Here is a 12,839-nt window from a genome sequence, read left to right on the forward strand (position 1 = left end):
AATGAAGAAATTGTTGATGTCAAAAAAAAAAAAAAGAAGAGGAAGAAAGAAGAAAGAACGAAAGAAAGAAGAAAGAAAGAAAGAAAGAAAGAAAGAAAGAAAGAAAGAAAGAAAGAAAGAGAAAGAAAGAAAGAGAGGAAAAACCCCTCTCCTGATTGGCAGAGCCAAGCTGATTGCAAAGCTGGGTTTCCCACGCGAAGCCCAGAGCTGAACTACGCAGTAAAAACCCTCAAAGTACATTTTGTTTTCTTTATTCTCTTTTTTCAGTTGTGCTAAATTGCAGCTGAACAGGAACTTAAAATAACTTGAGTCAATCTTTGACCACAACTGATGACTTCACTGTGGTCATGTAAAAACAAAACAAACATGCAAAATATCTGCAAGGAATTATAAGATATGCAGAAACCTATAGGGAGCTTGAGGGCAGGGGTGGGGAACACAACCCTGCACGACCTTATTTTCATAGGTCGGTAAATTTATTGCCTGATCTGTGTCCCAACAGGAAACATGTGCCCAGAAAAATAAATTAGAGAAGTGCTCAGCTGTAGGCTAGTTTAGTTAAGGGGTAATGAAAAGGATAAGAATAGATGATGTGAGTGAAAGAACAGACTCAGATGCTTTTAGCAGGGAGTTTCTGGTTTCTATTATCATTCTCTCATATGAATCTAACTCCATGGTTCTTTAATGACTCTCCAGGGACCACCACTCACTGGATTAAATGAGCCCAATACCAAGAAGGGACCCAGGAGACTGTTGCCTTTCATCTCCTTTGGGATACGCCAGCGTTGTGGATCATTTTTTTTTTTTTTTCCAAATAGTATTAAAGTTAGGGTTATCTGAGCTCTTTTATTAACTAAAAAAAAAAAAAGACTAAGAAAAGACATGAATGCTGGAGATGGGCTACCCATGAGGTCCAGAATGTCAGGAGTTTATTGCAAGCTCTCAGAATAAGTACCTTCCTTGACCCTTCTAGATAAAAATGGCAGCTGTGGTGAAAGAAGTAATTCTTCCACGTACGGCTGTTTCCTGTCCAGTTTGGATCCCAAACTGACTTTTGTCAGCTCTTCAGAGGCTTGTGTGAGTCACCTGTCTCATATGCTTTGGCCATTAACCAAAGAGTTATGACTTCTCCAGGCCTCAGTTTCCTTTTTTATTGGCATGAGATCTCTGGGGAATCTTCTGGCTCTAAAGTTATGAGTCTATGATTCTGATAGAAGGCCCTGGAGAGAAATAACAGAAGACTGAGAGGCAGAGTTCTGTTCAAACACAAAACTAAAGAAAAGCCAGCTCCATGATCCTGGCAGGGATGGGGGAAGAGATGCAAAGAGGGGAGATCTTATAGGCCCTCAGGCTCTCTAAGCATTTTCAACCATTTTTAAAATTTTTCTTTAGTGTCTTCTTTCCCCCAAGACAAAGCTGGCATAGGAGAAGCAGTGATATTCAACCCACAGACCTTTATCTAAGTTACCACAGGACACTAGATTTCTGCCTTTTTTTAAAGAGCTCTGAACTGGTATTGCAGGGAACACTGAAGGAAACTGGCAAAACTGAAGGCGACTAACTGCCCAGGGCACCTACATGGACAGCCTCTCTGTTACCCAGGGAAGTGGTTAGAAGGGGGTGGGGTTGAAGAGAGGAGGGTCCTCCTCTCATCCTTAGCACTGGTAAGAAGCTAGGTAACCTAATCTCTAGACCACCACTTTCCAGACTGTGTGTGCAAGAGAGATTGGGGATGGTGCAGCCACAGCTCTCCACCACTTCCTCCCCCGTCTCACTCTCCCTCCCTCCACCCACTCACCAGCCAGAAGCCAGCCTTCATCTGGTTGGTTTATTATCATATTTTTGTGGTAATGCATTCTGTTGATCTGCGATGTCAGGTTGGATAATGAAATTTAAATTGGGTCCCTTCGATTTCCAATGGCTAAAAATTTGTGAATCTAACTCCGGGGCTGCCATGCAACTTAAACGCATTCTAGAGTGTTGATCACACAGCACAAGGCACCCCACACTGCAGCGGCTTTCTTGGGGAAATTTTTTTTCTCCGGATGGACATTTGCAAAGGCATTTGCCCCGGGATGCAGACAACCTGCATCATTATAGCAAACCTGCTTATCAGTGAGCACAGCCTGATGGAGCAAATGCGTGGGCCACCTTCTCCCTGTTTTCTGGTCCCCACAACCAGGTCTTTAAAAACCACCTCAGGGGGTACAGGGATAAAGGGACCGGGAATGCTAAATTAATGGACATTTTCTTCACCAATAAATAGGAAAAAAAGGATCACTCACTGTATTTCAGACTGATCACAGCAACATCCAGATGGGAATCCAGGTGGTTAAGAACAAGCAGAAAAATGCATGATCTTGACCCCAAAGAGAAAAAAAAGGGGGGGAGGGGAGGAGGTTGATGAAGAAAAATCCAACTGCAATTATCCATCAATTTTACTCAACATAGGCACAAATCCAACTGTGCTCTGCTGGCTTCTCTTCCCCAATCAATGCCTCATTCTGCCGCGGTCAACTTTTCTTCTCCGAAATTTCTTTGCAGATGTATTATTAATTCCCTCTCCTCTTGTGGGAAATTCAAAAAGAAAAGAAAACACCACCATATCAAGTCTTTACTTTCCTAAAAAAAGCCCCAAACTTTTCATTCCAAAAATATCTCCTTGGCTTACTTTCTCCTTTACAGAAAAAAATGAACATACTTTTCCTTTGTGGATCCTCGTTTCTCCATTTCCAATCATCCTTTTGGGGAGAGGGAGGGCAGCTGTTTTATGATTATTTATTTATGTCAGAACACACCAACCCCCGCGGGTCTGACACTGGTTTATTTCATTTTCCAATGCTCCCTGTGTGCACATATACACATTTGTGTTAAGATCCAGGTCTCACAAGAAAAAGCTTCGTTCTTCCTTCTCTCTTGCACAATCAGTTTATCCACTGCGTTCGGTTCCAGGAGAGAGCTGCGTCCCGCATCTTTCATTTTCGCAACGCACCCAACCGCCACCGCCACCAGAAAAAAAAAAAGAAAAAAAAAAGAAAAAAAAAAAAAGAAAAAGTCTCCTTTTACATCGCCGATTCCTCTCCCCAGCCCCGACCTCGAAGAATTTGGGGATCAACTCCCCCCAATCGCCACCCTTCCGGCCGGCCCCTTCTCCAAAGATCTGATTAGATTTCTCATCACAACCCAGTGCGCAATTGGATTTTTGATTTCAGCCACCCGGCCAGCCACCTTCCCCTCTTCCTCTAAACTCTGTTATATCCTGTCTCCTTCCCTCCACCGCCTCTGCAATTTCATAATCTCACGTTAAATGGAGTGCGGGGGGGCGGGGACGGGGGCGGGGGCGGAGGTAGTGAAGGAAAATTTCAAGGCTCCGTCAGCTGTCAAGAAGAAACCCATTCCTCCCCCCCCCGCTACTTCTTTTTCTCTTTAAGGCTCGGGGTGGCTTGCGCTTCCTCTGTCCCCGCCCCCACCCCTAGCACCCGGTCCAGATCCTCCAGGTGTAGCAGAACTCCACGATCAGGGCCGGGATCACGGGGGAGACTCGTGACGCGGTCCCTCGCCGGCGGCCCCTGCCAGCCACCGGGTCCCCTTCTCCTCCATCAGCGGGCAGCGGATCCGGGGGGCGCCGCGATGAAAGAAGTTCAAACTGGGCTTTTATTTCAAATGGGGAGGGTGAAGTGAGGGGCTCGACGAGGTGTTTGTTAGGCAAATAAAAAAAGAATAATAAGGAAAGAAGATACAAAATAGAACATGGAACGAAAGAGGTAAAAAAAAAAAAATCCCTAGTCGCTGGCTCCTCTCATCCTTCTCGAATGAAACTGCAGCTTTGATCTCATTTCCAGCTGCGTCGGGTGCATTCTGGAGCCACAAGTTGGCCTCTCTTCGCCCAGACCTTCCCGACGCCGGCTAGTCCTCCGCGAGGAGACGCGCTCCCGGGAGCGCAGCTGCTCCGCGCCGTCTTTAGCGCCATCGCCCCGGCTCGCGGCTCCCAGCGCGGTAGAAACCCCGGTCCCCTTCCATCCACTTCGGCTGGAACTCTCTCTTCCTCCCCAGCCCGCTCCTCTCTCCCCCCTTTCCCCCCAAAGAATAAATGCGCTCCCAGTGCCGGCGGCAGTTCCTTTCTCTCGGCCAGTGCCACGTCCTGACGGTTTGGGTCCTAGCTCCCCAAATCTCCTCTCGGACTGCGGTCCCCTTCCCTCTTCTGCCCCTCTTTCTTTCCCTTTTTCCTTTCCCTTTTTCTGCTTGTGATCAGTAAAATACAATTACCCAATTACCTCCCATCATCTTAGCACTGATTGGTCAATTGCATTAACACTTGAAGTCGGGGTGGAGGGGATTGGAGCCCCTGCGGTGTGGCACTGCTGCCACCTGGAGGGCAGAGCTAGAACAGCTGCGTTTCAAAGCCACCCCATACTCAGAGGTTAGTAACGCGCAAAGAAACTGCGGTCGTGTGGAAGAAGTCATTTTTTGTTTTGTTTTGTTTTTCAAAGCCTGGCTGTGTTCATCCTGAAAGCCGGGAGTTGGAGCTACAAAGGGGAAGACATAGTAATCAAGTCACCACTAGGATTCAAAAATATCAAACACACAAAGCTGTTGCTTTCAGAGAGCTGGACAAGAGCCTCTTCCCTCCCTAGGCAAGCAGGCTGGTCACAAGGTAAGGATTAACACTACTATTACCTAGGACAGACTAATGAGAAGAAATCTAGGAGAAGCTGAAATACTGCCAGGGAGGGAGCCTGTGGTCCAGCAGGATAATCTCACCAGGAGGAGACACTGTAAAGGTGAAATAGGAGCCTTCAGCCTATGCAGTGTTGCAGTAAATTGGCCTGTTCAGTGTGTACAAGACATCCAGGGCAGTTTGACAACTTAATTCCAACATCCCTCGCTCCTAGTTGGCTTTTCCACCAACTCACGTTGGGGGCGGGGGCGGGGGCAGGGGCAGTTGGCATATTTCAACTTCACTGGGTCTTAGAAAGATGGAAGGGCCTGCATAATAATATTATTAATAACATATTTATGTTGGTTTCTTTCTCCACTATACAATTGTCAGAGGCCTTTTCTCTAAGCTATACTTACTCATTTTATACCATTCAGGTATGTGACCTTGAGACATGAAATGGATAAAATGAGGAATGATAATTCAAACAACAAAACATTATATATTTGGGGGAGGAAGGCAAATAAATATTTATCTGTTTCAAGTTGCATAATCTATGATCTCTATGCTGATTTACTATACTTTTGAGAGATCAGAATATGTACTTGGTTTGAAAATAGTTTTAAATAGGCTGTATGCTACTCTATTAAAGCACATTATATACTTGAGATTTGAGTCTTTATGTTACAAATCATAATGAGAAGTGACATTCAACAAAAGGGAGAAAATTTTTACTGAGGGAACATTAGAGGCGTATCCAAGTTCACACCAAATGTTCTTTTAGTTTTTTCCTGTTCCCTTTATAGTACATGGGTATTTCCTCATTTAGAGTTAAAAAATGAAAGGAACTACATCTATATATTTCTTTGGGTACTAAGCACATACTCTAATATGTATTTCAGATGTCAGCACCTGCAAGAGAAAAGGCCTTTCTTTACACATGAACTGTGATTTATTTAATTTCTGTCTTTTTGGAGAACTTCGATGTAGTTATTGATTGCATCAAAATGTGAATTTGTTGAGGGGTAATGGCATTGCTTCTGTTTTTAAAAGAATGCTGTATTGATTGATTCAAAACACTAGTGGGCAGTTGACTATAAGTTTGATTTGTCTTTTGAAGCTCTTACCCTTATATGCCAATTACAGTTTATCAACTAATAAACCATTAAAAAGGGCTTTCACTAGCTGCTCTAGATAACTTCAAAGGAATCTACCTTCTGGTTCTGAAGTAAGCTAGAAGCCATTTGAAATGAAAATTTTCTTTTTAGGGACTTTGATAGCAAGGGAAAGACCAGTGATTGTTTTTCAAAGCTGATTATTAGCTACCTACCAGACATCTTTAAAGCCTTTCAGAATGAATTAATCTATCAAACAAAGCAGCAGTGAAGTATCAGTGCTATTTAACCAAAAAGAAAAAGGAAAGTCTTCCCTTTCCTGTTTACCTTCCCATTCAGCAGCTGCGATTTATTTTCCCACACCAGTCGCCCATTCACACTGTATGACCTTGAATTAGCCATTTGGCTGTCATTGTTTGATTCAGACTCAACCTGTGTTTTGGGGGCATCCATATGGCATGGTTTTCTTTTGCTGACTTCTCATATACATCACTTTAAAACTCAAAACAACCCCCGAGAGATTTTTAAAGATGGGGAAAGTGATGCGAAAGCCACATATTTGGTAAATATGTCTTGTTAAGACACAGGCAAGTCTTGAACCTAGATCTACTCAATTCCAACTCTTCCAGTTTTGCTACAGTTTCTAGGTTTGGGAAGCATGGGGAATACATCTAAGACAGTCACAGACGTGCAGACTGTCATGATCAGCACTGAATCCCAGAGATGAATTTGTAACCCCATGGGTGAAATGAAATTGACACATTTGTCACGGAATGATCTTACTCAAAGAGAATTGAAATAAGCAGTCAACAAGCTAACTGTCATACAAATGTACACGCAAACTAAATTGTTAAATAATGACATAAATATAGACACTTATTCAGTAGGAGTGTCAGGTACTGTCAGCAAGGACGGCATATGTGTTTAAGTAAAATTCTTTGCAAAAGTTCTTTTAGAGGAAATAATTGCCCGGAGACTAACGGATTGTTCATGTTGTCACACTTCCAATTAGCCCATTTAGTTACCCAAAGCATGGACAGGACAGATGCCATTAAAATGAGATGACTTGGGAGAAGAAGGGCACAGTGCTAATGTCGCAGGTTTGTTCTATGGACGAGAATTCTATGTTTGTGCTCCTCTCCTGATTTGTAGGCATTTGGGTAGGGAAACAAAATTACGTTATTTCACCGTGCGCTGATGACTCTACCTGGTATAATCTGGTACCTGCTATAATCTGGTGTGCTGATGACTGTACCTGGTATAATACCTGGTATAATCAAACAGCAGAGGACAGAATCTTGTAATCAGAAATACAAAATAACAAACAGAATGAGCTCCGTGACTTTGCTTTACAAACAGAGAAAATATGGACGCAGCTATTGCGTTTATTAATTTGATTTAACAGGCTGTAGGCTAGTCTATTCAAGCACAACACATACTTAAGATTTGAGTGTTTACATGACCAATTCTGGGAACAGACATTCCCTTTTCACTTCCAGCACTATTAAAAGGGACCAGGATGTCCTGTGGGATAATCGTATCAAGCTTACCTCTAAAGTCAAGCATAATGAATGATGGCATGTGAATTAACTTCATTAGACCAACTTCTTTTGAAAACTACTTTAATGATCAAATGCCATATTTAGTGAGAACTTACTACATCTGTTATGTTAGACAATATTCCAAGAATGCTGTCTTTCAGAATTAGAAGATAACCTAATGGTCATCTATTCTTTGTTCCTTGAAATATAGATGAAGACACCAAAAAAGGAGATTTGCAAATTTATGGTTTTTTAAAGTATCTCCTCTACTATCCCTCCACCCAGTTCCCACCCTATATAGTCTTACTTTACTGTGCCCTCATGCTTTTAAAATTTTTAAATAATAACTCGCACTTAATGATAGCTTATGAGTGCCAAATACAGTTCTAAGTATGTGGTAGATATCAGTGCAGGCAATCCTCCCAACAATTTTATGAAGTAGGTACAATTACCATCCCGTTTTATAGATAACGCAAATGGAATTGTGGTTAAGTAAGGGCACCTAGCTAGGAAGTGACAGAGGCAAGATTTTCAACGCAGGTTATTTTGTTTCAGAGATCATGGTTTTAATGAATGTTTCCTATTATTACTTATTGCATTGGATGCAAATCATTTGTTCATGTCTACATTCCCACCAAACCATGGTCGATTTCATGAGAGCATTATTTTTTGTATTTCTAATACTGTGTACATAGTTGAATAAATGAATGTCTAAAATTAAGATATTAGGAAATGTCTACATTTTTGTTTCTTAGTGACTATTCTTTTTACTGTGGTACATAAAATGTTAGAAATAGAAGATACTTAGTGCAATTATTAAATAGAGAAACTAAGAAAGCATGCCACCAAATAAAATAATTTAATCAGAGCTTTATAACTTCTATATCACTTAGCTATTGCTGCATGATAAACCATTCCAAAATTGGTAGCTGAAAGCACTAATTATTAATTGTTTCTCATGAATCTACAGGTCAGTCAGGGATTGGTTAAGTGGCTCTTCTGATCTTGGCTGTGTTCACTGATAGCTGATCTAGAATGGTCTCAGCTACAGTCACTGGGACAACTCAACTTCAGTCTATGTGTCTCTTCCTTCATCAACTTAACCCAAGCAAATTTCTTGGCAAAAGCAGAAGTCAAAGGGAGCAAGCAGAATGCACTTTTTCAAGTTTCTGTATGAATCAAATCTGCCGACTTCCCACTGGCTACAGTAAATCACTTGGTACCCATCATCGAGGAATCAGATCATGCCACCTACAGTGGGAGGCCACTGTAAAGTTACATGACAAAAGAATGAAGAATCAGAGTCATCATCACTATCAACCACAAACTTCTGTCCTTTACAAACAGCAAGTTTCCTTACTGATTACTGGGGTTTGCAGGAAAGAAATTCTCTGCATTCAGTCAGTCACTTGTTTATTTCGAGAGATGAGTACTAACCTCCCATTATGTGCCAGGTATTATGGAAGTTATCACTGCCTCCTCTGATGGCCTTCACTTTCCTGATCACATCTGTTGATGCTAATTCAGGAATGGCTCATACATCTGCCCAGTTCTCTCACTGTATTACTTTACTAAGACCATTCTCAAGTTCCTCTGCGGTCTCTTTGCACTAGCCTTTCTTCTTATCTATTCCATCCCCTCCCTAGTACCCATTAGCTTCTGAAAAAGAAAAAGAAAAAAACCCCCCAAAAAACCGATGAGAAAGTTTAAAGGAAGAAACAATAAAGGAAAAATATGTATAATAACAAAAAACACAATACTGGGAAAACTTTTTGCAATGCATAGAACAAGGGATTCATATTCTAAATCATAAATAGTTCTTAGGAATAGCTTTTAGGAATAAATGAGAAAACCACAGATGTCCTTCCAGATAAGTGGGAAAAAATGCATTACTAATCAACTTACAGAAGTACTGGAATTGAACGCTTATTGGTACCCATATTACTTAGCATAGTGCCTGGCCCTTTGGCATCCAAATACATTTTGATTAAATGGATGAATAAACTGTTTACTTGGTGGTGGCAGGGAAGTGGGTAGGTAATAAGTATGCTAATTACAAGCAATGGTGATATAAGATCTGGTCAGAATTTTACCAGAAATAAGTGTAAAGAACTGAGGCAGCAGAGGAGGCAGTACCCACCTCTCCATGAGGGCAGTCCCAGAGGACTTCACATAAGAAAACTACATGTGTTCAAAGCTTCATGAATGTTAGTGTACAGCTGATGAGTGCAGAATTGCCTGTTTTGCAGCAAGAGGATAGAGAATGAGGTTCATTCTAAGAAAAATGGCCCAAAGATTGGCAGAGCTAAAGCTTAGCTAAATGATATACTCAGTTATGGAGGGGTGATCAGACTATTAGATGCCATGTAGAGATCAAGAGAGTCGAGATTTTAAAGGTAGTCTTAAAATGTTCTTTCTAGGAGTGTATCAAGATGTCTGAGAAGGAAGGGCATGAGTGAAGGGGGAATATTTTGAGGGATAATACTTCCTTTCTCAGACCACCCTAGGCAACATGACATATTCTAGGACTAACTTAAAGTAAAAAGAAGAAAGTTGAAGTAAACAACTGTATGACAATTTGGCAACCAATTCTAAATCAATTTAGACCAAATTACATTTTAGAAATCTTGTTTTTTAAATTTTATATTGGGGTGTGTTTGATTTACATTGTTGTGTTAGTTTCAGGTGTACAGGAAAGTGATTCTGTTATACATGTACATCTATCTATTTTTTTCAGACTCTTTTCCCATATATAGGTTATTACAGAATATTGAGTAGAGTTCCCTATGCTATACAGTAGGTCCTTGTTGATTATCTATCTACTTTATATATAGTAGTGTGTATATGTTAATCCCAAACATCTAATTTATCCCTCCCCCTGCCACCTTTCCCCTCTAGTAACTGTAAGTTTATTTTCTAAGTCTGTGAGTCTGTTTCTGTTTTGTAAATAAGTTCATTTGTATCATATTTTTAGATTTTACTTATAGGTGATATATGATATTTGTCTTTGTGTGACTTACTTCACTTAGTATGATAATTTCTAGGTCCATCCACGTTGCTGCAAATGGCATTATCTTTTTAAATGGTGAACCAAGCTCTTGTAGAACACAATCTCCTATATCAAATGTTTCTAAGAAAGGTGGTATTTGTGCAGAGAAACTGCATTCTGGCATCTTTGTACTGTCTAAATTAGGAGTCTTTGCACTGAGGAGAAAATTGCCTGTAAAGGTATCTTTAAAACTCCACCAGGAGAGGGGACCTTCAAGATGGTGGAGGAGTAAGATGTGGAGATCACCTTCCTCCCTACAAATACATCAGAAATACATCTACATGTGGAACAACTCCTACAGAACACCTACTGAATGCTGGCAGAAGACCTCAGACTTCCCAAAAGGCAAGAAACCCCCCATGTACCTGGGTAGGGCAAAAGAAAAAAGAAGAAACAGAGACAAAAGAATAGGGACGGGACCTGCACCAGTGGGAGGGAGCTGTGAAGGAGGAAAGGTTTCCACACACTAGAAGCCCCTTCACTAGTGGAGATGGGAGGTGGGTTGGGGGAAGCTTTGGAGCCCCAGAGGAGAGCGCAGCAACAGGGGTGCAGAGGGCAAAGCAGAGAGATTCCCGCACAGAGGATCGGTGCTGACCGGCACTCACCAGCCCGAGAGAGGCTTGTCTGCCCACCCACCAGGGTGGGCAGGGGCTGGGAGCTGAGGTTTGGGCTTTGAAGTTCAGATCCCAGGGAGAGGACTGGGGTTGGCTGCGTGAACACAGCCTGAAGGGGGCTAGTGCACCACAGCTAGCCAGGAGGGAGTCTGGGAAAAGTCTGGAACTGCCTAAGAGACCATTGTTTCAGGGTGAGCGAGGAGAGGGGATTCAGAGCACTGCTTAAAGGAGCTCCAGAGACGGGCGCAAGCCGCGGCTATCAGTGCAGACACCAGAGATGGGAACGAGATGCTAGGGCTGCTGCTGCAGCCACCAAGAAGCCTGTGTGCGAGCACAGGTCACTGTTCACACCTCCCCTCCCGGGAGCCTGTGCAGCCCGCTACTGCCAGGGTCATGTTATCCAGGGACAACTTCCCCAGGAGAAGACACGGCATACCTCAGGCTGTTGCAACGTCATGCCAGCCTCTGCCACTGCAGGCTCACCTGCATTTTGTACTCCTCCCTCCCCCTGGCCTGAGGGACCCAGAGCCCCCTAATCAGCCACTCCTTTAACCCTCTCTTGTCTGGGTGAAGAACAGATGCCAAAGGCAGGGCCAAATCCAAAGCTGAACCGCAGGAGCTGTATGAACAAAGAAGAGAAAGGGAAATGTCTCCCAGCAGCCTCAGGAGAAGTGGATTAAATCTCCATAATCAACTTGATGTACCTGCATCTGTGGAATACCTGAATAGACAACGAATCCTCCCAAAATTGAGGCGGTGGACTTTGGGAGCAACTGTAGAGTTGGGGTTTGCTTTCTGCATCTAATTTGTTTCTGGTTTTATGTTTATCTTAGTTTAGTATTTAGAGCTTATTATCACTGGTAGATTTGTTTATTAATTTGGTTGCTCTCTTCCTTTATATATATATATGTATTTTTCCTTTTTCTCTTTTTGTGAGTGTGTATGTGTATGCTTCTTCATGTGATTTTGTCTGTGTAGGTTTGCTTTTACCATTTATCCTAGGGTTCTGTCTCTTTTTTGGGTTTTTTTTTTAGTATAGTTTTTAGCACTTGTTATCATTGGTGGATTTCTTTACTGGTTTGGTTGCTTTCTTCTTTCTTTTTTTTATTACTTTTTTATTTTAATAACTTTATTTTATTTTATATATTTTTTTCTTTCTTTCTTTCTTTTTTCTCCCTTTTCTTCTAAGCCATGTGGCTGACACGCTCTTGGTGCTCCAGCCAGGTGTCAGGCCTGAGCCTCTGAGGTGGGACAGCTGAGTTCAGGACATTGACCTACCAGAGACCTCCCAGCCCCACATAATATCAAACATCAAAAGCTCTCCCAGAGATCTCCATCTCAATGCTAAGACCCAGCTCCACTCAACGACCAGCAAGCTACAGTGCTGAACACCCCATGCCAAACAACTAGCAAGACAAGAACACAACCCCACCCATTAGCAGAGAGACTGCCTAAAATCATAATAAGTTTACAGAAACCCCAAAATACACCACCGGACGTGGTCCTGCCCATGAGAAAGACAAGATCAAGCCTCATCCACCAGAACACAGGCACCAGTTGCCTCCACCAGGAAGCCTACACAACCCACTGAACCAACCTTACCCACTGGGGGCAGACACCAAAAACAATGGGAACTAAAAACCTGCAGCCTGTGAAAAGGAGACCCCAAACACAGTAAGTTGAACAAAATGAGAAGACAGAGAAATACATAGCAGATGAAGGAGCAAGGTAAAAACCCACCAGACCAAACAAGTGAAGAGGAAATAGGCAGTCTACCTGAAAAGGAATTCAGAGTAAAGATAGTAAAGATGATCTAAAATCTTGGAAATAGAATGAAGAAAATACAAGAAACGTTTAACAAGG

The 12,839-nt window shown here is 42.3% G+C and overlaps 1 protein-coding gene across 1 annotated transcript in view; it reads right to left on the reverse strand.

Moving 5' to 3' along the window:
* The window catches only part of LRRC4C (leucine rich repeat containing 4C), a 153,057-nt gene extending 149,785 nt beyond the window's left edge, over positions 1-3,272 (reverse strand). The window contains exon 1 of the mRNA XM_060017383.1: positions 2,286-3,272. The gene's annotated coding sequence lies outside the window, so the exon portion shown is untranslated. The remainder of the gene's footprint in view (positions 1-2,285) is intronic.
* Positions 3,273-12,839: the final 9,567 nt, after the last annotated feature.

This window comes from Delphinus delphis, chromosome 8 (genome assembly GCF_949987515.2).
Source record: "Delphinus delphis chromosome 8, mDelDel1.2, whole genome shotgun sequence".
Lineage (NCBI taxonomy): Eukaryota > Metazoa > Chordata > Mammalia > Artiodactyla > Delphinidae > Delphinus > Delphinus delphis.